Source organism: Gossypium arboreum, chromosome 8 (genome assembly GCF_025698485.1).
Source record: "Gossypium arboreum isolate Shixiya-1 chromosome 8, ASM2569848v2, whole genome shotgun sequence".
NCBI classification, from domain to species: domain Eukaryota; kingdom Viridiplantae; phylum Streptophyta; class Magnoliopsida; order Malvales; family Malvaceae; genus Gossypium; species Gossypium arboreum.
The window spans coordinates 133,306,894-133,334,470 of NC_069077.1; the positions used below are offsets into that span (position 1 = coordinate 133,306,894).

Sequence of the window (27,577 nt, forward strand, 5' to 3'; positions counted from 1 at the left end):
TGCTCAGAACTTGAGAATTGTACTACAGATTTTGAGGGAAAAATAGTTATATGGAAAATTCAGCAAAAGTGAATTTTAGCTTCATGAAGTGGGATTCTTGGGTCACATTGTGTCTACTGATGGTATACAAGTAGATCCGAGCAAGGTGTCAACAGTGATTAACTGGAAAACTCCAAAGAATGTTACGGAATTGCGAAGTTTTCTTGGATTAGCCGGTTACTACCGCCGATTTGTGAAAGACTTTTCAATGATTGCTTCACCGATGACCCGGTTACTACAGAAGAATAACCCTAGCGAGACTTATCTACCCGAAAAAGTACTACAAAAGCAACTAAAAATGTGAAGATTGAAAACAATATTGGCAGGAAAATTGAGCAGTGCCAACTGTTTCAGGGATTGCTAAAGAACAAAGACGATCATAATGATATGTTTAACCAATTTTGTTTCCCTATGCCTATGAGGTCTTGCCTAAAGAGACAATCCACTATCTTAACACATTGTACAACAAGTGATTAAAAGTTCTAACACTCGCCAAATTAGCAACCTCATTTTTATACCTAAGATCTAGATCGTTCTCCTCTAGGTTCCTCCTTCAAAACCAAGTAACTTGTTTTCACACTCATTACACTTCCAATTACAAGTTGCTTATTGAACAAATAAGTGCTAAAACTCTCTACACAAAATTTATACAAATCTCAAATATTTAAACTACTATCAATTTGCTAACATACTAGATCAATTACAATTGATCTTCTTATCAAAATAGTATAATAATAAGCTTGGTGAATATCTTCAATAAGTCTAGGATAAGTCTTCAATCTTTAGATATATTACCAAGTTACCCTATCCAATCTAAAACAATCTTCTCAAAATAGGGAAGTCAATTTGCTTGAATCTGTTAGAGTTGTGTGACCTGAATCCCATTTGATCTGGCTTGAAAAGTTCGATGTGTAATGCACTTGTTAAAGAAATAAAATAGAGAGGTAAAATTGGGGATCTATGGAGACCTTGCAGCACAAGTTAAATCCATATAGGACTATACTTCTTCTATTAGACAGGTTGTTTAACCCTTTAAAAGCTGGGTATAGCCATATACCTCTTATGTTGTTGTTTTTCCAACATTAATGAATTTTTTCTCCTCTGCCCGTGGTTTTTTCATGATAGGGTTTTTCATGTAAAATCCTCTTGTTCTTATTTTCTTTTTTATTCCTTTGCGATCATTCTTATTGCCATTATTGATGTATATTATAATAAATTAGTATCAGAGCGTTTAGGTTTCTTATCTCGATCATGGTATTGGCGACACTGAAATATGATATTCTGCTGTTAGATAGCAACATCAAATCCCTGTTGTGGTAGTTAAAGATGTAGGTAATTCTTGTGCAGATGGATTTGGACGATTCCTTGTGATAAACCATAAAAGTAACATGTTTTTATCCCATTCTTGACGTGTTTTTGGATGATTTATTATGTAAATTAGTGAATTTGATGCTCCTAATTCTTTAAATTCATGTTTTTATACTTGTGTGAGCATAGGGAAGTGAAAGGAGTGAAAAACGGGCCAAAATTGGATAAAAAGAGCTATTTTCAAGAACCACACGGCCTGAGAATTTCCACACGGGCTTGGCACACGCCCGTGTGAGCCACACTGGCTAAACACACGCCCATGTGCCAGCCTGTGTCGATATCGCTCTCTATTTCCGAAACACAAGAAAAAATCCAATTGTTGGGCTTTTTGAGCATTCTAAAGTCTATAAATACACACTAGAAGAGGACTTAAGGAGACACGCAGAAAAGAACGAAGAAAAGACTCGTAGAACGCCATGAGATTTAATTCAGAAGCAGGATCTCTTTCAAGATTGAATATTTCCATTCAATTTCTTTAGAAGTTTTATTGGGTTTCTTTATGTCTTGTTGTTATTCTAATTTTGAGATGATTACATTCCAAATTATGAACTAAATTCCCTAGATACCTAGGAAAGATGAAACCTATGATGGATCTTATTATTTGATTTCTAAATTACATGATAAATACTTGATTCTTGTTCTCAATTATGTATGCTTATTTCGTGTTTTAATATTTCTAGGATATTAATTCATGTTTAATGTGCTTATTTTAATGGAGCAAAAGTCTTTGTTTAAGAGTAGATCTAGCATAATTGAGTGGAGTTGCATGTAATCCTAGAAATAGAACAACATAAATATATCGGATTAGAGTCAAACCTAATAGGGGAATCCATAGATCGAGTTAATACGACAATAGGGGTTTTAATTAGAAAGAGATTTCAATTAATCAACTTATAGTCAGTTGTTTTTACTCTCGAAAGAGATATTAACATAATTTAGGGATTTCTACGGATTAAGGCGCAAGTGAATAAATCGTTTAATTCAGATTCAAAATAGTAAGTGAAGTATAAGTGGATTCTTTTCTGGGTATTGTCTATCTCATTGGTTTTCTTCAAATATTGATAATTAATCGTTCTTGAAACTAACTATTATTGCGATGTAGGCAAGTATACCTATGAAACAGCAGTATAGTTTTAGCATGACTGGATTATCGAACCCAAAGGAACTAAAAGTACTAGTAATGACTGTCCTTTTATTATCTAGCCTAAGAATAAAGAGGTTTTGTTTTAACTAACTAATTATCTAAACTAAGAACTCACAGAGAATAGAATTGGGAAATTGCTTTTGGAAGAATCGATTGAATTAAGACAATAACTAAGGAAAAATCCACCTAGACTGTACTTGTTTTTCTGGTTCCGAATCGGACGATTTATTCATTTAACTTGTTCCGTAGAGATCTCTAAGTTATGTTATTATCCTTATTCAAGACTAATAACGTCTAATCCCTATATTGAATAATTGAGACCTTTCTCTAATTAACACCCTAGGGTTGTATTAACTCAATCTATGGATCCTCTTATTAGGTTTCACCCTAATCTAGCAAAATCTTGTCATCCTATGTCTAGGCGCACAATCAACTCCGCTTAATCATGATAAATGTACTCTTAGACAGGGTCTATTCCTCCTCTGAAAAAGAGCTTATCTTGAATCAGTATCCTGGGATATCAAAACAAGAATTAAGAACACATAATTAAGAACAAGTTAAATATTTATCATACAATTTAGAAAATAATAACAAGATTCGTCTTAGGTTTCATTCCCCTTAGGCATTTAGGGGTTTTAGTTCATAACTAAATAAGAAAACATCTCAGAATAATAAAGAATACAAAACATAAAGAAAACCCAAAACTTCTGAAAGGGAAATTGGGGAGAGATCTTCAGTCTTGATAATGAATCCGGCTTCTGAGATGGATCAATCGGCTTCCTTAGAGTAATTCCTTACTCCCTATTCTGTGTGTCCCCTTTCTTCCTCTTCTAGGGTGTATTTATAGGCTTTAGAATGCCTAAGAGCCCTCTAAATTAGCCTTTTCCGAATTGGAATCAACTTGGGCTCGGAAGGGACATGATCATGTGACACGCTCGTGTGCGATTACTTAAGGTCGTGCTCGAGCCGGCCAAATTGACACAGCCGTGTGGTATGCCCGTGTTAGGAGGTCTAGGCCGTGCTGATTTTGTTCTTTGGCCCATTTTCTCCGTTTTTGGCCCGTTTCTCGTTCCTTTTGCTCTCCTATGCTCTCCTAAGTATAAAACATGAAATTAAAGTATTAGGAGCATCGAATTCACCAATTCTAATGGGAAATCATCCATAAAATACGTTAAACATGGGGTAAAAATATGTATAAATTACGGTTTATCAAATACCCCCACACTTAAGCATTTGCTTGTCCTCAAGCACAAATTCTCAACTCATAATCAAAATAAATTCTTCTCAACTTATAATTTCTATCGATAATATCTCAAAATAATCCATAGGTAATCATACATTGAGAATTCAACTAAAAGAACATAAAAGTTTCAAATATTCCAAGTTGAGCATTTTATTCTGAAAACATAGGTGTCTCCTTTCGTCTAGGTAATTACCTTGAATTCAAAATGTCACAGAGTTTTACATCCTCACTAAAGATTCACTCAAATCACTCGAGGTGTTTAAGGATAATAAATGAAGCACTCATTAGTCAATATGAAAAGTTATTACCATAGGTTTGCTTGAAAATCAAATATCCACCACTATAATTTAAGATGATACATCAATCAAAAGGTCTTTAGAGGGTTGTAATGAGGCTTGGTTAGGGAGTGTGGTCATAAGCTGAAAGAAAGGGTTAGAATCGAGATTGAGTTGAAAAATTACTTAACTAGAAAAAGATTTAATCATCACTTGCATACAATAGAGTTTTTCTCAGAAAATGGAATTTAACTTCTTTAACTCAGAAGATTACTACTATTAAGATGTATACACATTTTTTTTTAAGAAAAAGTTAAATAACATAGACTAACTATTAAGAACAAGACATAGCTAAGCAATTTATTCAACTCAAATCTCGACAAAAATAGGGATCAAAAATAATTGAGGAGATTTCAACAAAAAATGGGTTAAGGGTTAATATTAAGGGTAATACAAGAAATGGTTTGTTAGGCTCAAGGGGGTTTACTAGGGGTTAATCATGGAGGTAGGCTTTTCATGGCATGAGTGGGTTAATCCTAAGTGTCTTAATCATTTTGAGATATCAAATCAAATGGTGTAGTCTTGACATGCATAATCAAGCAAGTTCTACAATAACAGTTCAATACTGATGCACTCAAAGCAATAATAAAAGTGAGCATGAAAGAATTAATAGATGCTTAAAAGGCTCAAAAATTTCACCAAAATTATGACTTTTTGATTAAAACTTGTGGATTCCAACTCGAAGTAATACCTAAACTTTAGGGAAACAACCTAAAATTTTAAATTCCTAAAAATCAACTTATCATGCTTGATTCTCTAATGTCTTAAAGTTTAAACAATCAATGCATAAATGCATGTTTTAATTCAAGATATATCAATCAAAATCATAAATCAATCAAAATTTATCCTAAATACGATATGAGAGTTTTTCAAGTGAACAAAGCAGTCATTTAGGGATTTTTCTGATAATGAAATAAATACCACCCACACTTAAGATGTACATTGTCCTCAATGTACAAAGATAGATACATTGAAAAGAATATAAAAATAAGATAGGGAGAGAAGTGAAACTTCTTGAATTAAGAATGGATGATATTCCTGGATTGGCGAGATTGAGTATTGGAAATAAAGCTGGAGGGCAAGCATGATTCTGAATGATAAAAGGAGAATTGATGGAATAATCTGATAGTAGTCATAAAGATAAGCCGTGTTTAAAAAAAATGAATCTTTAAAACTTAATAAAAGAAAAATAAAATAAGAGAAATAATCTAATTTTTCAAGTGGCACGGCTGGTGCACACGCCCGTGTGGCTTGTGTCTCGTCCGTGTTCGTTGCGAATTGAGATGTCGTCGCACGGCCTTCTGGCACGCCCGTGTGTATTGGTCGTGTGGGTACATGATCATGTTACACGACCGTATGTGATGTGGTTTGCTTTTCCCACGGTCGTGTAGTTCTGTGCACGCCCGTGTTGTTTTGATAGTGTTGTCTATGGGTGCTAGACACGGGCGTGTCACGTACCCGTGTTCATTTGGTAGATTTGACTACGGCCAGGTCGCACGCCCATGGCCACTTATAGCATCCCGTGTTGGGAAAGATAAATTTTACCCTATTTTCGCACAGCCGTGTTTTCGTCCGTGGTTGTCACACGGCTTGAAGCAAGGCTGTGTGATTGGCCGTGTGGGGTTGGGAACCTGTGCTCAAAGACTCTGTTAGTGACCTAGATGTTTAAAATTTGAAACTTAAATAATTTAAAACCGTTAGTACTCGGGTTGCCTCCCGAGAAGCACTTATTTATAGTCTAAGCTCGACTGTTACCTTGTTGGTTTATTCAGGGCTATTTGTGGAGTCATAGCTCCTCTTCATCGTCTTTAAAATTCTCACTATTATAAAGTTTGAGATGATGCCCATTTACTTTGAAAGTACCGTGTGATGGGTGACTTACCTCTATTGTGCCATATGGAAGAACAGATTGAATTACGAAAGGTCCTGACCATCGTGATTTAAGTTTCCTAGGAAATAATTTGAGTCTTGAGTTGTATAGTAGGACAAGATCTCTAACTTCGAATTGTTTACGTTGCTTCAAACGAGTGTCATGGCGCCGTTTTGTTGCTTTCTTGTATAGGTGATAAACCGTAATTTATACATATTTTTACCCCATGTTTAACGTATTTTAATGGATGATTTCCTATTAGAATTGGTGAATTCGATGCTCCTAATGCTTTAATTTCATATTTTATACTTAGGAGAGTATATGAGAGCGAAAGGAACAAGAAACAGGCCAAAAACGGAGAAAATGGGCCAAAGTACGAAGTCAACACGGCCTGGACCTTCTCACACGGGCAGGCCACATGACCGTGTCAATTTGGCTGGCTCGACCACGGCCTAAAGTAATCACACACGGGCATGTCCCTACCGAGCCCAAGTTGAGTCTAATTCGAAAAAGGCTAATTTTGAAGGCTCATAGGCATTCCAAAGCCTATAAATACACCTTAGAGGAGGAAGAAAAGGACACACAGAATAGGGAGTAAGGAATTACTCCAAGGAAGCCGATTGATCCATCTCAGAAGCCGGATTCATCATCAAAACTGAATATCCCAATTTCTCATGGTGCGGTCAAGGAAATCAAAGACCACAACATCCTCTGGGTTTTCAACAACCACCCTATCAACAGGAAAAGAAGCCGAACCTTGAAAAGATGCTCTCAAAGTTTATATCGGTGTCAGAAACCCGTTTTCAGAACACCGAGACAACACTTAAAAATAAAAAAACATCGATCCAAGGGCTTGAAACTCAGATAGGCCAGCTTTCTAAGTAATACTGAACCCAACCCAAGGGAACAGCTCAACGCAATTAATATTCAAGATGACGAAGGAGTCGTTGAGCCTGAACCAGAACCGAGGCAAGAAACTGTGGTAAGCAAAGGTCAATGTGAGGTAGGTCATATTAAAAACAAATCAGTGAATGTCGAATATAAACCTCGTGTGTCATACCCCAACACGACAAGGAAAGACCGCTCAGATGAACAATTTGGTAAATTCCTTAAACTCTTAAAAAAATTGCACATTAACTTACCATTTATTGAAGCTCTATCGCAGATGTCAAACGCAATGGAATTTTTAAAGGATCTTTTAGCAAATAAGCGGAAGTTGGACGAGGCGTCGCATGTGGAGTTAAACGCAGTTTGCTCAGCTATTCTCCAAAATAAACTACCCAACAAAATAAAAGATCCAGGGAGTTTTACGATTCCTTGCTTAATTGGTTGTTTAGATGTTAATAATGCATTAGTTGATTTAGGGGCTAATATCAACATCATGCCTTGCAAGATGTTTAAGCAACTAGGTCTCGAGAAACCCAAACAGACTAGGATGAGCATTCAATTAGCAGATAAAACTATAAGATTCCCTAGGGGTATTATTGAAGATGTGCTAGTTAAAATAGATAAATTTATATTTCCCGTTGACTTCATTGTTCTAGACATAGAGGAGGATAACAACACTCATTTAATTCTAGGAAGGCCCTTTTTAACAACTGCTAAAACAATTATTGATGTTGTCACAGGTGAACTCACACTCCGTGTGGGAGATGAAACAATCACCCTTTAAGCTCGTAATTCTGGCAACATATCGGAAATTGAAGGTGATCGTTTAACTTATTATACTAAAACTGACAATATGGTGCAACCTACTTTGCAGGAAATGAGTCTGAAGGAAGTACATGAGCCATTATCAAACAATAGTAGAGGACCTATTCATGAAGAACGAAGGCTACAAATCGAGGAGCTAGATGAATGGCGGACGCATAAACCAAGAACACACGATAAACCAAAACTACGCCAGGATGAGCTCAATTCCTTTCCAAATCAACCTAAGGTTGGAGACAGAGTCTTATTATATGCCGCAGATCCCCACATTTTCACTACCACACCGAATGAAGAAATCCCTCTTACGGTACTTAGCATTTTCCCATTTGGTACTGTCGAGGTGAATCATCCCAAGTTTGGCACTTTTAAGGTAAACAACACCTATTTAAAACCTTATTTTGATAGCAAGAATGAGGAGTATAAACTCCTCAAACCACCATGATCATTCAACGAAGAGGTAAGTCGAGCTTAGACTATAAATAAGCGCTTCTCGGGAGGCAACCCAAGCACTAACTCTATTAACTTCTTTAAAATTTAGTCTTCAACACCTAACTTACTAACGGAGCTCTTAAATACAGGTTTTCCACAGAGACACGGCCAAGCACACGGGCGTGCTTAGGGCCCTGTGAAAACAGGGTAAAGATTTCCCCAAACACGGGCTACGATAAAATGGCACGGCCGTGCGACATGGCCGTGGTCGAGCCTGCTAAAACAACACGGGCGTGTGACACGCCCGTGTGGAAGAACCGTGGCCGAACCTGTTAAAACAGCACGGGTGTACGGCACACCCGTGTCTATCACCCGTGTTCGGACCTATTAGATTGACATGGGCGTGGGTCTTAATACACGAGTGTGGGAGAAGCGAACAATGCCAGACACAGCTGTGCGACACGGGCGTGTGCACTCACACGCCCAAGGAACACTGGCGTGGACTAAATGTCAGACGCGCCCAAATTCAAAATTCAAAATTGAAAATACCCTGCACTATTCATTGTCTTCCCCACTCAAAAACCCTAACCCTAGCCGCTGCAATTCCACACGGCCTTCCTGCCACGCCTGTGCGCCTTCTCCAACTCTATTTTTGACGTCTGATTTCTCTCCCTTAGCGTTTGTTTACTCTTTTCACCTCTATTCTACTTCCTTTTAATGTTTATTTTTAAAATAATTTTATTTTTCTCTTACTATTTCCATTTTGTTCATTATTTCTGCATTATTAGATTATTACATGCCATTACTATGCCTATTCTCATGCCATTACAATGATAATGTCACGAAATTATGCTATCAAAATAATTATGTTGGTTATGTTTGGTTAATATTAGTAGTTGTGGCTGAAATTCTGATTTTTATTTGAAATTTGTTTTCATTTTACTTTGATCATTCCTCAAGATGAATTAATGGTTTTGATTGCAGGTACCATGTCGTCTTCATGAGGAAAGAAAATCGCTGTACCTGCTTCGAAGAAGAGGAAGTGAGTGTCATCTTCTGCGGGTCTAACCACGAAAATTTGTCACCCTCTCCTGCAGTTCGCACGAGGGCCTCAAGAAGAACTTTTCTAACTACTTCGGGCTCGACTTTTAATTGCGGGCCGCTGCATCGACTAGGCTGCCGTAGAACAAGTTCAGTTGGCTGATGTGATTCGGGCCCTCCTAACCACCAATCATTGGGAGCTGTTCTTTGGGATCATCGAGCCAACATACCTCGAACTCACTATGGAACTATGCTCAACGTTCCATCTTTAGATCGTAATGACGAACTACGATGATCCCGACATGGTCCAATTTTGCCTAGGTAGATTAATCCACCAGCTAAGCGTCCAGAAGTTTGGTGCTGCACTAGGCTTATATACGGAGGAGTTCAAGGAGGAGAATGAACTAGATGCTCTCACTCGCTATATACACTTCTCTCCCTCGAAGTGCTGGCACACTTTGGCCCCTAGCGTTGCCTCCTACAATCCTAGCCGCTCTAAGGTATCAATTCTTCCACCATCCCTGAGGTGCTTACACTTCATTTTGGCTCACACGATAACGGGGAGGCGAGAGAGCACTAGCGTCGTCAATACCCATGACGCCTACTTTTTATGGTGTATGTCGTATGGGCACATCATCGACCTTGCCTATTTCATTGCCCTCGTGATTCAGCAATAGACGGAGCGACATAGGAATGGGGTCATCCCCATTGGCCCCTATGTGACACAATTGGCTCGACACTTTGGGCTCCTCAGCACCGCAGCCCAAGAATCATCTTTAACCCTCATTGGCCAAATGTCTCCACAAGGCGTCTCGAGCGTGCTTAGCATGAAAATGATCGAAAAGCTCAGAGGAACCTGCCCTCCTCAATATCGTCTAGTTCAATCTACCGAGGAGGAGGCTTACAATGATATTCCTGATGATGTCCCTCTACAGCACGAGGACCCACTGACTCAGCAACCACCACTCTTTCGTCCAGTTCATATGGCGGCTTCATATACTAACATCTCTGAGCGCCTCACTCGATTCGAGCAGTAGTGTTTTCAATGATTTAACAACATTGATGCTACTCTACAGCAGATTTTTTAGCACCTCCACATCTCATCGCCAGTCCCACCTCGCGAACCATCCAGCAATGAAGATGTTTAAAAACATGTATTTATTATTTTTTGTTTTTTATTTTTATTAAAACTAGTTTTTATTTTTATTAGATTTTAGAATTTTATTTTTAATTATCAATTTCGGTTATTTCTTTATGAGTAATTATTCTTCCTAATATCCCCTAAAAAGTTCCTGATTTTATCACAGTTATATGGAGCTCTTAAACTCATCATCGCATAGGAACTAAAAACTCCACCGGGAAAGGTTCTCCACGACTGCCATGTCCTGATCGACCATGACCATAGCTACCACTAGATATAATATTCGTTTGGCACAGTACTTATGGACTAATGAACCTCTACCACCGCCGGAGCATTCTCCTCCACTCTCGCACCAATTACTTTCCAAAACTCCAGTTCGAAGAATTCATCATACAGGAAGTTTTACTTCTCTCCCTATCTTATTTTTATATTCTAATGTCTATCTTTCTACATTGAGGGAAATGTACATCTTAAATGTGGGGGGTATTTATTTTATTATCAGAAAAATCCCTGAATGACTGCCTTGTTCTCTTGAAAAGCTCTCATATCGTATTTAGGATAAATTTTGATTGATTTATGACGTTGATTGATATATCTTGAATTAAAACATAGGCATTTATGCATTGATTATTTAAACCTCAAGACATTAGAGAATCAAGCATGATAAGTTGATTTTTAAGAATTTAAAATCTTAGATTGTTTCCCCAAAGTTTAGGTATTACTTTGAGTTGGAATTCACAAGTTTTAAACATTAAAAAGCCATAATTTTTGTGACATTTTTGAGCCTTTTGAGCATCTATTAATTCTTTCATGCTCACTTTTATTATTGCTTTGAGTGCGTCAGTTTTGAACTGTTATTCTAGAACTTGCTTGATTATGCATGTCAAGACCACACCATTTGATTTGATATGTCAAAATGATTAAGGCACTTAGGATTAACCCACTCATGCCATGAAAAGCCTACCTCCATGATTAACCCCTAGTAAACCCCCTTGAGCCTAACATACCATTTATTGTATTACCCTTAATATTAACCCTTAACCCATTTTTTGTTGGAATCTCCTCAATTATTTTTTATCCTTATTTTTGTCGAGATTTGAGTTGAATAAGTTGCTTAGCTATGTCTTGTTCTTAACAGTTAGTCTATGTTATTTAACTTGTTCTTAAAAAAAATGTGTATACATCTTAATAGTAGTAATCTTCTGAGCTAAAGAAGTTAAATTCAATTTTCTGAGAAAAGCTCTGTTGTATGCAAGTGATGATTAAATCTTTTTCTAGTTAAGTAATTTTTTAACTCAATCTCGATTCTAACCTTTTCTTTCAGCTTATGACCACACCCCCTAACCAAGCCTCATTATAACCCTCTAAAGACCTTTTGATTGATATATCATCTTAAATTATAGTGGTGGAGATTTGATTTTCATGCAAGCCTATGGTAATATCTTTTCATATTGACTAATAAGTGCTTCATTTATTATCCTTAAACACCTCAAGTGATTTGAGTGAATCTTTAGTGAGGATGTAAAACTCTGTGACATTTTGAATTCAAGGTAATTACCTAGACGAAGGGAGACACCAATGTTTTCAAAATAAAATGCTCAACTTGGAATGTTTGAAACTTTTATGCTCTTTTAGTTGAATTCTCAATGTATGATTACCTATGGGTTATTTTGAGATATTATCGATAGAAATTATAAGTTGAGAAGAATTTATTTTGATTATGAGTTGAGAATTTTTGCTTGAGGACAAGCAAATGCTTAAGTGTGAGGGTATTTGATAAATCATAATTTATACATATTTTTACCCCATGTTTAACGCATTTTGATGGATGATTTCCTATTAGAATTGGTGAATTCGATGCTCCTAATGCTTTAATTTCATGTTTTATACTTAGGAGAGCATAGGAGAGCGAAAGGAACGAGAAATGGGCCAAAGTACGAAATCAACACGGCCTGGACCTTCTCACACGAGCAGACCACACGGTCGTGTCAATTTGGCTAGCTCGAGCACTGCCTGAAGTAATCACACACAAGCGTGTCCCTGTCGAGCCCAAGTTGAGTCCAATTTGGAAAAAGGCTAATTTTGAGGGCTCTTAGGCATTCCAAAGCCTATAAATACACCCTAGAGGAGGAAGAAAATGACACACAGAATAGGAAGTAAGGAATTACTTCAAGGAAGCCGATTGATCCATATCAGAAGCCGGATTCATCATCAAGACTGAAGATCTCTCCTCAATTTCCCTTTCAAGAGTTTTGGGTGTTCTTTATGTTTTGTATTCTTTATTATTCTGAGATGTTTTCTTATTTAGCTATGAACTAAAACCCTAAATACCTAAAGGGAATGAAATTTAAGACGAATCTTGTTATTATTTTCTAAATTGTATGATAAATATTTAACTTGTTCTTAATTATGTGTTCTTAATTCTTGTTTTGATATCTAGGATACTGATTCAAGATAAGCTCTTATACAGAGAAGGAATAGACCCTGTCTAAGAGTACATTTGTCATAATTAAGCGGAGTTGATTGCGCGCCTAGACATAGAGTGACAAGATTTTTCTAGATTACGGTGAAACCTAATAAGGGGATCCATAGATCGAGTTAATGCAACCCTAGGGTGTTAATTAGAGAAAGGTCTCAATTATTCAATCTAGAGATTAGACGTTATTAGTCTTGAATAGGGATAATAACATAACTTAGGGATCTCTACGAAACAAGTTAAATGAATAAATCGTCCGATTCGGAGCCAGGATAATAAGTACAGTCTAGGTAGATTTTTCCTTAGGTATTGTCTTAATTCAATCAATTTTCCCAAAAGTAATACCCCAATTCTATTCTCTGTGAGTTCTTAGTTTAGATAATTAGTTAGTTAAAAAAAAACCTCTTTATTCTTAGGCTAGATAATAAAAAGATAGTCATTACTAGTACTTTTAGTTCCTTTCCGGTCTTGCTAAAACTATACTACTGTTCGATAGGTACAGTTGCCTACATCGCGATAATAGTTAGTTTCAAGAACGGTTAATTATAAATATTTAAAACCTATCATGAAATCACGCGATCAATGAGCGTGAGTTTCGTATGCATTGGCTCGCCACTCATCAAGTTTGTTCAGCTACATCACCTATTTTTTCCTGCAAGTTCGGGATCAAGGTTTAAAAATTTAATAGTCCAAAAAGCTTTATGCTCTAGTTTGAATGGTGATGACAACTTTTTCCATAAACAAGTCTGTAAGGTGATGTCTCTATGGAGGTCTTAAAAACAGTTCTGTAAGCCCATAAGGCATCATCTACTTTCATTGCCCAATCTTTTCTGTTTGATTCTACTGTTTTTTCAAGGATCCGTTTGATCTCTCGATTTTCCACCTCAACTTGTCCATTAGTTTAAGGATGATATGGGGTGGCTGTTCTCTGATGAACTCCGTATTTGTTAAGCATTTTTTCAAATTGAGTATTACAAAAATGAGTGCCCCTGTCATTGATAATTGCTCTAGGTGTTCCAAATCTTGAGAGGAGTTTTTTCAGGAAACGTACTACCACTCTAGCATCATTAGTAGGTAGAGCTTGGGTTTCCACCCATTTGTACATATAATCAACTGCTACTAAGATGTATTTATTCCCAAATGAACTGGGGAATGGGCCCATAAAATTGATACCCCAAACGTCAAATATTTCACACGAAAGTATAGAGTTTTAAGGCATTGCATCACGTTTAGATATGTTACCTGTCCGTTGGCATTTGTCACATGAAGTAACGTACCTGTTAGCGTCTTTGAATAACGAGGGCCAATAAAAACCTGATTCAAGGATTTTATGTACGGTTTTAGTTCCATTATAGTGTCCTCCAGTTGGCCTTGAGTGACAATGTTCCAATATTTTTGATGTGTCTGATCTTGTAACGCATCTTCTAATGACTTTATCTGCACATCTGCGGAAAAGAAAGGGGTCGTTCTAAAAGTAGATTTTCACATCATTAAAGAATTGCATCTTTTGTTGGTGTGTTAACCCTTTTGGGATAATGTTAGCGGCTAAAAAATTCACGATGTTTGCAAACCATGGTACCTCAGAGTCAGATATAGTGAAAAATTGTTCCTCAGGAAATGATTCATTTATTTCAACTTCATCTAGTTCTTTGGTATTGGAGTTCTCAAGCCTAGACAGTTGATCAGCCACAAGATTTTCAGCTCCTTTCTTATCCTAAATTTCCAAGTCAAATTCCTGTAATAGGAGAATCCATCGAATCAGTTGAGGTTTTACATCAGTTTTAGTTAAAAAGTAGCGAAGGGTGGAATGGTCAGTGTAAACAACAACTTTAGAAAATATGAGATACAATCGAAATTTATCAAATGCAAAAACCACTCTAGCAATTCTTTTTCCGTAGTAGTATAATTCTCTTATGCAACTGTTAAAATTTTGCTAGCATAATAGATAGGTTGAAAATGCTTGTCTCTTCGCGGTCTCAATACTGCACCTACTGCAAAATCACTTGCATCACACATTAATTCAAATGGTAAGTTCCAATCAGGTGCAATTATGATTGGAGCATTAAGTAATTTATCCTTTAAAGTATTAAATGCTTCTAAACACTCCTGAATGAAATTAAAAGGTATATCTTTCTCTAGCAATTTAGTCAAAGGCTTAGCTATTTTAGAAAAATCCTTAATAAATCTTCTATAAAAACCAGCATCTCCTAAAAAGCTTCTAATAGCCTTAACCAAACTAGGAGGGGGTAATTTTTCGATTGTTTCTATTTTAGATTTGTCTACTTCAAACCCTTTCTTAGAAATTTTATGCCCTAATACAATACCTTCTTGAACTATGAAATGACATTTCTCCCAGTTAAGCACAAGGTTCGTTTCCTCACATCTTATTAAAACTCATTTTAAATTTTTAAGGCAGAGATGAAAAAAGTTACCAAATACCGAGAAATCATCCATAAATACTTCCATGATATCTTCCTAGAGTTCATCAAAGATAGCCATCATACAGCGCTGAATGGTGGCAGGAGCATTACATAATCCAAAAGGCATTCTACGATAAGCGAACGTACCATATGGGCATGTGAATGTCGTCTTTTCTTGATCTTCAAGAGCTATTGGGATTTCGAAGTAGCCAGAGAGTCTGTCTAAAAAGCAGTAGTACATGTGCCCGGATAATCTTTCTTACATTTGATCAATGAATGGCAAGGGGAAATGATATTTTCTTGTGGGATCATTAAGTTTCCTGTAATCGATGCAAACTCTCCATCCTGTGACTGTCCTTGTTGGGATCAATTCATTCTTCTCGTTGGTCACAACCATCATGCCGCCTTTCTTAGGGACAACCTGCACTAGACGTACCCAAGAACTGTCAAAAATAGGATAAATAATCCCAACATCTAGAAGTTTAATTACCTCGGCTTTTACAACTTCCTTCATGTTGGGGTTCAGTCGTCTTTGAGCTTGCACACACAGTTTGTATTCATCTTCCATAAAAATTTTATGGGTCCAAAAAGAAGGGTTGATTCCTTTAATGTCAAAAATTTTCCAAGCTACGGCAATTTTATGTTCTTTTAATACTTGGATCAATTCCTCTTTCTCTTTGGGTTGCAAGTTAGAAGCAATAATAACTGGTAATGTAGAATTATTTCCAAGGAATGCGTACTCCAAGTGGTTTGGTAATTGTTTAAGTTCCAGTTTGGGAGGCTCTTCAATAGAGGGTTTTTGCTTAAGTTCATCGTTTATCTTAATGCCTTCATATTCTACTTGTCTTGAAGAATGCTCATTAGGTTCATCACCTGTTTCCTCTTCTTGAGCTAGATACAGTTCCATCGTGTCCTTCTATATAATTTCCTGAAAAGAGTCTTGAGTAGTATGATCAATAGAGTCAATAAAATAACATGAATCATCATGTTCCCTAGAAAACCTCACAGCGTCATAAATTTTAAAGATAATCTCCTCGTCACCTACTCTAAGTACCAAGTTACTGTCACCCACATTGATTACAGCCCTAGCAGTGGCTAAAAATGGGCGCCCTAAGATTAAAGGCACTTCCACATCTTCGTCCATGTCAAACACAAAAAAGTCAACAGGAAATATGAATTTATCTATTTTCACAAGTACATCTTCTATAATACCCCTAGAATATTTAACAGATCTATCGGCTAATTGAATACTCATCCTAGTGGGTTTAGGTTCCCCAATACCAAGTTGTTTGAATATTTTATATGGCATCAGATTAATGCTAGCGCCTAAATCAGCTAGTGCTTTCTCAACATTCATACTACCAATTAAGCAAGGAATAGTAAAACTTCCTGGATCTTTCAGTTTGGTTTGCAGTTTGTTTTGGAGTATGGCTGAGCACTCCTCGTTGAGTTCTACTGTAGATACATCTTCGAACTTCCTTTTATTTGTTAGAAGCTCTTTCAAAAATTTTGCATATGTAGGCATCTGCGAGATGGCTTCAACAAAAGGTAAGTTGATATGTAATTATTTAAAATGTTCAAGAAACTTACCGAATTGTGCATCAATACTATCTTTTTTCAATTTTTCTAGGTATAGAACTGGTGGTTTATATTCCTTCGGCACTAGTTTGTCACTATTTTCGGGTCTTTCTTCCCCCCTTTTGCTCATCACGGCTTCTTGTGTTAGCTTCTTTTTAGATCCCGCTAGCACTTTTCCACTCCTTAGTGTAACTGCTTTTACATGCTCTTTTGATTTGGTGTTACTAGGTAAACTTCCTAGTGGTCTTTCGGAGATTAGTTTGGACAGCTGGCCTATCTGAGTTTCGAGCCCTTAGATTGACGCTTGTTGATTTTTAAGTGCTGTCTCGATGTTCTGAAAATGGGTTTTTGACACTGATATAAACTTTGAGAGCATCTCTTCAAGGTTCGGCTTCTTTTCCTGTTGATAGGGTGGTTGTTGAAAACCCGGAGGATGTTGTGGTCTTTGATTTCCTTGACCACCCCACGAGAAATTGGGATGGTTCCTCCAACCTGCATTGTAAGTGTTACTATATGGGTTATTTTGGGATTGAGAGTTATTGTTACTCGTATATTGGACTTGTTCCTCCTCGATGCTAGGGTTGAAGGGTTGATACTCTGTGCATGCTCCTCATCCATTCGTCTCGCACTTCATTAATGGATGTTCCTGAATAGAACCAAGTAAACCATCAATCTTTTTATTTAGAAGTTCTACCTGGTTTGACAACATAGTAACCAAATCGACGTTATAAACGCCTGCTGTTTTAGTTGGCTTAGTCCTCATGACTTGCCACAGATATATATATTCAATGACAGCTTTTCTATAAACTCATAGGCATCTTCAGATGTTTTATTATTGATGGTTCCGCAAGCAGCTGTGTCAGACATTTGTCGAGTCGAAGGATTCAGGCCATTATGGAACATTTGAACCTGTAGCCAAAGTGGTAACCCATGGTGAGGGCACCTTCTCAATAAGCCTTTGTATCTCTCCCACGCATCGTAAAGAGTTTCTAACCCATCTGCACAAACGAAGAGATATCATTACATAATTTAGCCATTTTAGCCGGAAGAAAATATTTTAATAGAAATTTTTCAGTCATTTGGTCCCAAGTAGTGATTGACCCTCGTGGTAACGAGTTCAACCACTGTTTAGCTTTGTTCCTCAATGAAAAGGGAAACAACCGAAGACGTATGGCATCATCAAAAACGCCATTGATTTTAAATGTATCGCATAGTTCCAAAAAGTTTGCTAAGTGAGCGTTGGGATCTTCATCCTGCAAATCATCAAACTGAACAAATTGTTGTATCATTTGAATAGTGTTAGGTTTTAGTTCAAAAGTATTGGCAGCTACAGCAAGTCTAACTATGCTCGATTCAGTTCCTGTTAAAGAAGGTTTAGCAAAATCATACATAGTGTGTGGAGTAGGATTTTGATTAACCGCAATTGCAGGAGGTAGCTGATTGTCTTGGTTTTCAGCCATCTCTTCGGTTGGGGGTTGAGTATCGTCCTCTTGCTCATTCTCTGTGTATCTTAAGCTTCGCCTTATTTCTCTTTGGTGTCTGAGAACTGTGCGATCGATTTCTTCATAAAAAAGTAGTAGTCCTGACGGGTTTCTTCTAGTCATAAACTATAAAAACCTGCCAAGAGAAATAAAATGTAAATTAATAAATAATAATAATAAAATTAAATTAATTTGCAAGAAAAATAATGGCTAAAGTAATAAAAATTGAGCGTTCCTAATATCTTAGTTCCCCGCAATGGCGCCAAAAACTTGATCGCGTGATTTCGTGATAGGTTTTAAATATTTATAATTAATCGTTCTTAAAACTAACTATTATCGCGATGTAGGCAAGTGTACCTATCGAACAGTAATATAGTTTTAGCAAGACCGGATTGTCGAACCCAAAGGAACTAAAAGTACTAGTAATGACTGTCTTTTTATTATCTAGCCTAAGAATAAAGAGGTTTTGTTTTAACTAACTAAGTATCTAAACTAAGAACTCACAGAGAATAGAATTGGGGAATTGCTTTTGGGAAAATCGATTGAATTAAGACAATACCTAAGAAAAAATCCACCTAGACTATACTTGTTATTCTGGCTCTGAATCGGACGATTTATTCATTTAACTTGTTCCGTAGAGATCCCTAAGTTATGTTATTATCCCTATTCAAGACTAATAACGTTTAATCCCTAGATTGAATAATTGAGACCTTTCTCTAATTAACACCCTAGGGTTGCATTAACTCAATCTATGGATCCCCTTATTAGGTTTCACCCTAATCTGGCAAAATCTTATCACCCTATGTCTAGGCGCGCAATCAACTCCGCTTGATTATGACAAATGTAATCTTATACAGGGTCTATTCCTCCTCTGAATAAGAGCTTATCTTGAATCAGTATCCTAGGATATCAAAACAAGAATTAAGAACACATAATTAAGAACAAGTTAAATATTTATCATACAATTCAGAAAATAATAACAAGATTCGTCTTAGGTTTCATTCCCCTTAGGTATTTAGGGGTTTTAGTTCATAACTAAATAAGAAAAAATCTCAGAAGAATAAAGAATACAAAACATAAAGAAAACCCAAAACTCCTGAAAGGGAAATTGAGGAGAGATCTTCAGTCTTGATAATGAATCCGGCTTCTAAGATGGATCAATCGGCTTCCTTGGAGTAATTTCTTACTCCCTATTCTGTGTGTCCCTTTTCTTCCTCCTTTAGGGTGTATTTATAGGCTTTGGAATGCCTAAGAGCCCTCTAAATTAGCCTTTTTCGAATTGAACTCAACTTGGGCTCGGCAGGGACATGCCGGTGTGCAATTACTTCAGGCCGTGCTCGAGCCTACCAAATTGACACGGCCGTCTGGTATGCCTGTGTTAGGAGGTCCAAGCCGTGTTGATTTCGTACTTTGGCCCATTTTCTCCATTTTTGGCCCGTTTCTCGTTCCTTTTGCTCTCCTATGCTCTCCTAAGTATAAAACATGAAATTAAAGCATTAGAAGCATCAAATTCATCAATTCTAATGGGAAATCATCCATAAAATGCGTTAAACATGGGGAAAAAATATGTATAAATTACGATTTATCAATTTTCTTAATTCATTCTCTGTTATGTTCTTAGTAAGTAGTTAGTAAATTTTAGATTAAAATCTACCCCATTAATTTGTAGGCTAAATAATAGAAAAACAATCATTGCTAGTACTTTTAGTCCTCGTGTATACGATATTCCCGACTCACCATAGTTATAATTTTATTTGATAGGTGCGCTTGCCTTTGTCGTAATTTTAGTTAGTTTAGTGACCATCACCTTGCTAGGTTAGATAAGATGCTTTCAAGATTGACGCTTGAAGAAAACAACGTAAGGATCGAAAGGCCCTATCACAATTACATCTGCAATTGTCAAATGAAATTCTAAATGACATATTGAAGGAGAAGAAAGCCTTTGGATTATGGTTGAAGCTGGTGCAACTATGCATGTCGAAAACCCTAACTAGCAAGTGATACAGATGAATGGAACAAGATCGTAAAGTTTGTCCAATTCGAAAATTTGACTTAGGGCTCTAGACGTTCGAAAAGAAACTTGGATTTTGACACAACTTGAAACTCAAACAAATCCAAGTCAAATAAAAAAAATTAAAGGAAGCAATTAAAATAAATAATTAAGATAAATAAAATAGAACAATAAATCGAAGATTAGACAATAAAAAAGATAATAAACAAGATGAAACGTGGTGTGTAGAAATCTTAAAGAGCCTTGGAAACAAGAAAAATCCACAACCCCCTTTAAGCGATCTTAATTTCCCCTCCAAGAAAGAAAACTTGGCAAGAAAAAATTTGAAGATGATTCCCACAATTTGAAAAGATTGTTCAAACTCTTCTAAAAGAAAACTCAAGAAAAAAATTTAAAAATAAAAACTCAAAGAAAATTTATTAACTCAAAAGAGAAGTTGAATAATAATGAATTGATTAAATTGTGCACAATACGAAAGCCTTTATATAGGCTAGCTAAATAAATTTAAATAAAGCTCTTAAGTTTACTAGAGCTCTAATTAACTTAAATAAGAAATAGTTTAAAACTAAACTTTCTTCTTGACATAAAACTCCTACATAACTCAAAATATTTAATAATTATAAAAATTTGGAATAAAAATAATAAAATAATAAGAGTGATAAATAAAATATTGGGCTCATATATAATAAAAATTAAGCCTAAAACTTGAACCCAATATGATTTAAGCTCGAATTAAAAGCTCAAACTCGTAATTTTCGTCATAATCCCATACAAAAATTATATTCATGCAGTCTTCATTAAAATAGTCATAAAATCGAGTGATTCAATGTGCGTTTTGAAGCTAAGAGATAGATCTTAGAACACCATGCAAACATATTAACCAAGAAACGCTTGGATCCCATCTAAAAAGTCGTCACAAGTCTGTTGATTCCCTAAACTTAAAAACTGGCAACTTTGGTGAATTGAATTTAATAAAATTTACCCATTTCATGCATATATCATTCCTCGTTTCCTCATAAATATTCATCCTCACATATTGCCTTTGATTGAATCTTGGTTTGATTTGCTTGGCCTTTGATCATATTGTTGGACCTTAAGGTAGTGTAAGTCCATTACATCCATGGGTCTGAAATTGGGCCTTGACATTCGTATCATTCCCCTTTCCTCAAGAAGATTCGTCCTCAAATCTTTAGCTGCATAAAAAGAAAAGTGATAAGTCGTAATTTATACATATTTTATCCCATGCTTAAGCACATTTTTGGATGAATTATCATTAGATTTGTGGAATTTGATGCTCCTAATCTTTTAATTTTATATTTTATACTTAGGTGAGCATAGGAAAGTAAAAAGAGCAAGAAACAGGCCAAAAATGGAGAAAATGGGTCAACGTGGGAAATCAACACGACCTGGACTTCCTCACACGGGTAGACCACAAGCCTGTGTCTATTTAGCAGACTCTAACACGACCTAAGCCACCCCACACGAGCGTGTCCCTATCGAGCCCAAGTCTAGTTCTACTCAGAAAAGGCCACTTTGGAGGGTTCTTAGGCATTCTAAATCATATATAAACACCTTAGAGGAGGATTACAAGGGGAGACAGAGTATGAGGCAAGGATTTACTCGAAGAAAGCCGATTGATCCATCTCAAAAGCTGGATTCTTCTTCAAGACTGAAGATCTCCCTTCAATTTCCTTCAGAGGTTTTTTTGGGATTCTTTATGTTTTGTTATTATTATTCTTCTGGGATGTTTTCTTTTACACATATGAACTAAATCTCCTAAATACCTAAGGGGAATGAAACCTAAGACGGATCTTGTTATTATTTTCTGAATTATATGATAAATACTTGATTTGTTCTTAATTATGTGTTCTTAATTCTTGCTTTACTATTCCAGGATATTGATTCAAGTATTGATGTGCTTATTCAGAGGAGCAAAAGTCCATGTCTAAGAGTAGATCTAGCATAATTAAGCGGAGTTTATTGCACCTTAGACATAGGGCAACATAAATCTGCTGGATTAGGGTCAAACCTAATAAGGGAATCCATAAATCGAGTTAATGAAACACTAGGGGTTTTAATTAGAAAGAGATTTCAATTAATCAACCTAGGGTTAGACGTTGTTAGTCTCGAGAGAGATAATAATATAAATTAGGGATTTCTACGGATCAAGTCAAGTGAATAAATCGTTTAGTTCAGAGTCAAATAACAAGTGAAGTCTAGGTGGATTTTCCCTTGGGTATTGTCCAAATCAATCAGTTTTCCTAAAAGTATTTCCCCAATTTACTTCCTGTGCATTCTTAGCTTAGTTAATTAGTTTAGATAAAACAAATCCTCTTATTTTTAGGCTAGATAATAAAAGAAGGTTAATACTAATACTTTTAGTTCCTGTGGGTTCGACATTCCTGTCTTGCTATAAGCTATACTACTGCTCGATAGGTGCGCTTGCCCTTATCGTGATAATAGTTAGTTTTCAAGTACGATCAATCATAAATATAAGACTTATCATGCACATCAAGTTTTTTGCGCCGTTCCCGGAGAACTGAGATATTAGGAATGCTTAATTTTTATTACTTTAGCCATTTATTTTATTGCAATTTAATTTTTATTTTAATTTTGTTTATATCACTAAATTTTTTTTATTTACTTCTAGCGGGTTTTTATAGTTTATGGCTAGAAGAAACCCATCAGGACCTCTACTTTTTGATAGTGAGATCGAAAGCACAACTCACAGAAACCGAAGAGAGATAAGGTGAAGTCTACAATACATAAAGGAATGGCAAGAAGATGATATTCAAACCACAACCGAGGAGATGACTGATAATCATAATAATCCGCTACCTCCTGTGGCTGTTGCGAACCTAGTAAATCAGGATCCTGCTCCTCGTACTATGTATGATTATGCTAAACCTAGTTTAACAGGAGCTGAATTAAGTATAGTTAGACCTGCTATTGTTACAAATAATTTTAAACTGAAACCTAACACGATTCAAATGATACAACAGTTTGTTCAGTTTGATGGTTTGCAGAACGAGGATCCAAACACTCATTTGGAAAATTTTCTAGAATTCTGTGACACTTTTAAGGTAAATGGCGTTTCTGACGATGTCATATGCCTTCGGTTGTTTCTATTCTTATTGAGGAACAAAGCTAAACAATGGTTGAACTCGTTACCACGAGGGTCAATCACAACTTGGGAACAAATGACCGAAAAATTTTTACTAAAATATTTTTCGCCAGCTAAAACGGCTGAACTAAGGAATGATATCTCTTCTTTTGTGCAGATGGATCTAGAAACCCTGTATGATGCATGGGAGAGATACAAGGACCTATTAAGAAGGTGCCCTCACCATGGGTTACCTCTATGGCTGCAGGTTCAGACTTTTTACAATAGTGTGAACCCCTCAACAAGACAACTCATCGACGCAGCCGCCGGTGGAACTTTAAACAACAAACACCTGAAGAGGCTTATGAATTTATTGAAGAGATGTCACTGAATAACTATCAGTGGCAAGTTATGAGAATAAAGCCGACAAAAGTAGCTGGTGTTTTCAACATCGACGCAGTCACTATGCTGTCAAACTAGGTAGAACTTTTAAATAAAAAGATTGATGGTTTATATCGTTCTACTCAGGTGCATCCAGTGATGAGGTGTGATTCAAATGGAGGAATGCACAACCCAGATTTTCCACCCTTCAACCCTAGCACCAAGGAGGAACAAGTTCAATATATGGGTAACAATAATTCTAGACCTTAAAATAACTCATATAGTAACACTTATAATGCAGGTTGGAGGAACCATCCCAACTTCTCATGGGGTGGCCAAGGAAATAAAAGGCCACAACATCCCTCAGCTTTTCAACAACCACCTTACCAGCAGGAAAAGAAGCCAAACCTTGAAGAGATGCTAACGAAATTTATCTCGGTGTCAAAAACTCATTTTTAGAATAGTGAGACAGCACTTAAGAATCAACAAGCGTCGATCCAAGGGTTCAAAACTCAGATAGGCTAGCTTGCTAAACTGATTTCTGAACGACCATAAGGAAATTTTCCGAGTAATACAGAAACTAACCTAAGGGAGCAGCTTAATGCGATTACCGTTCAAGATGAGGAAGGGTTAGTTGAACCTGAACCAGAACCGAGGCAAGAAATTGTGGTAAGTAAAGGTAAAAGTAAGGTGGACCACAGTGAGCAAAAACTGGTAAGTAAAGAATACAAATCTCGTGTGCCATACCCCATTGCGACAAGGAAAGACCACACAGACGAACAATTTGGTAAATTCTTTAAACTATTAAAGAAATTACATATTAACTTACCATTTATTAAAGCTCTTTCGCAGATGCCGAATGCAATTAAATTTTTAAAGGAGCTTTTAGCAAATAAGCAGAAGTTGGATAAGGCATCGCATGTAGAGTTGAACGTAGTTTGCCCAGCCATTTTACAGAATAAGCTACCCTACAAGTTGAAAGATCCAGGAAGTTTTACGATTCCTTGTTTAATTGGTAGTTTAAACGTTAACGATGCTTTGGCTAATTTAAGGGCTAGTATTAATCTCATGCCCTATAAAATGTTTAAACAACTAGGTCTTGGGAAACCAAAACAAACTAGGATGAGCGTTCAATTGGCAGATAAAACAATCAGATTTCTTAGGGGTATTATTGAAGATGTAATTGTTAAAATTGATAAATTTATATTCCCAATTGATTTTGTTGTTCTAGACATAGAAAAGGATAATGACGTGCTTTTAATTTTAGGAATGCCCTTTTTAGCAACTGCTAGAACTATTACTGATGTTGGTACAGGTGAACTCACACTTCGTGTGGGTGATGAAACAACCACTCTTCAAGCTCGTAATTCGAGTAACACATCAAATATTGAGGGTGGTTGTATAAATCATACTACTAATACTTATCATGTGGTACAACCTTCTTTACAGGAAACACGTTCAAAGAGCATATATGAGCCATGTTCAAGTAACAACAAAGGACCCATCTATGAAGAACGAAGACTTCAGATCGAGGAACTAGATGAATAGCGGACATAGAAACTGAAAACACACGATAAACCAAAACCACGCCATGACGGACTCAATGTTTCACCAAATCAACTTAAGGTTGGAGACAAAGTACTATTAGATGCAGCAGACCCTCGTATCACCACTTCTGAACCTAATAGAGCAATCTCTTTTACGGTACTTAACATTTTCCCATACGGTATAGTCGAGGTAACTCACTCTAAATTCGACACATTTAAGGTAAATAGTACTCGTCTAAAACCTTATTTTGATAAAATTTCTAGCAGGAATGAGGAGTGTAAACCCCTCGCACCACCATGACCATGCAACAGAGAGGTAAGTCAAGCTTAAACTCTAAATAAACGCTTCTCAAGAGGCAACCCGAGCACTAACGGTATTGATTTCTTTAAATTTAAGTTTTTAACATCTAAATTACTAACTGAGTCCTTGAACACAGGTTTTCTCAAATCCACACGGCTAGGCACACGGGTGTACCTTAGGCCGTACTTAGAACACGAGCGGTGACCGCCATGCGATACGGCCGTGTGAAAAAAGAGTAAAATTTTCCCCAAACTCGGGTTTGATACATTGCCACAGCCGTGCGACATAGCCGTGGGCAATCGTGCCAAATCAACATAGGCGTGCGACACGCCCATGTCTATAAGCCGTGGTAGAAATTGAGAAATTAACACGGACGTGCGATACGCCCATGGCCACCATCCGTGGTCGAAGCTATCAAAATAAAACGGGCGTGTGCATATATACACAGGCGTGGGAGAAGCGAACAAAGCAGGACATGTCCGTACGACAAGGCCGTGTGAACCAACACGCCCAAAGAACACGGGCGTGGTCGAATTCCGAACGTGCCCAAGTTTGAAAACCAAGAAACACACAGGCGTGCCCCACGGCCGTGTGCCCCAAAATCTATATATACCCACACTATTTATCATCCCCTTCCCTAATACCCTAACTCTAGCCGCTCCTCCCACCGCCGTCGTCGCCACCTAAGCTCCGATCATCACCCCAAAATCCACCCTTTCTCCTCCATTTTCCTCCATACACATCAAAACCTTCTCTTGTACTCCCTTCCCTATACATTCTTCCTCTCTTCTTTTCTCCCCTTCCCTCTCAATTCCTCCGACCGCCACGCACCACTGCACCTCCTTCGATCACCACTCTCAGTTTTGTTTCTTGCATATTTCACTCCATTTTACTATTTTAATTTTACATATGAATGATGACTTTCTCAGTTTATTTAGAAATTCCTTATTTCATGTTCTATATGATTATATTCTTAATATTACTACTATTCTTGCTTTAACATTTTTAAGGTTCATTATGTGTCATTGCTTCAAATATAACTTAGGAATATACTATATAGATATTAGAACTGTTTGTTTTGAACAGAATTTATAATAGCTTTTATTGAGTGATTTATTAGTCAGCTTCTTTATTGTTCTAGAGGTAGTATTACCACTTGGTTTTGACATGCTTGCATAATTTGTTCATATTATCGTACGAGCAAGTGATTATTTTAGACTATTATGATGATTGGTTGATTTAGGGATTATCTTAATGATTAAACTCATATTTGCAGATATCATGACAAACCTAAAATGCAAGAAAACTACGGTTCCTGCCTCGAAGAAATGAAAAGGAGCAGCATCCTTCTCGGGTCCTATCACCGCGATACGGCACCCATTCTTCCAATTTCCACCGTGGTTTTGTATGATAAGTTTTATATATTTATAATTAATCGTTCTTGAAACTAACTATTATCGCGATGTAGGCAAGTGTACCTATCGAACAGTAGTATAGTTTTAGCAAGACCGGATTGTCGAACCCAAAGGAACTAAAATAACTGTCTTTTTATTATCTAGCCTAAAAATAAGGTGGTTTTGTTTTAACTAACTAATTAAATAATCTAAGAATTCACAGAGAATGAAATTGGGGGATTACTTTTGGAAAACAATTAAATTAAGACAATACCTAAGGAAAAATCCACCCAGACTGTACTTGTTATTCTGGCTCCGAATCAAACGATTTATTCATTTAACTTGTTCTGTAGAGATCCTTAAGTTATGTTATTATCCCTATTCAAGAGTAATAACGTCTAATCCCTGGATTGAATACTTGAGACTTTTCTCTAATTAACACTCTAGGGTTGCATTAACTCGATTTATGGATCCCCCTATTAGGTTTTACCCTAATCCAACAAAATCTTGTCACCCTATCCTCTAGGCGCGCAAACAAATCCGCTTAATTATGACAAATGTACTC

At 36.7% G+C, this 27,577-nt stretch overlaps 2 non-coding genes across 2 annotated transcripts; one reads left to right on the top strand and one right to left on the bottom strand.

Annotated features, from left to right (window-relative positions):
* Positions 1-17,719: 17,719 nt before the first annotated feature.
* LOC128279768 (small nucleolar RNA R71) lies at positions 17,720-17,825 on the top strand. The gene has a single exon (XR_008269964.1). It is a non-coding gene; the product is annotated as a small nucleolar RNA R71 (small nucleolar RNA).
* Positions 17,826-23,534: 5,709 nt separating this feature from the next.
* LOC128279715 (small nucleolar RNA R71) lies at positions 23,535-23,641 on the bottom strand. Its single transcript, XR_008269912.1, has one exon. It is a non-coding gene; the product is annotated as a small nucleolar RNA R71 (small nucleolar RNA).
* Between the last annotated feature and the right edge of the window lie 3,936 nt (positions 23,642-27,577).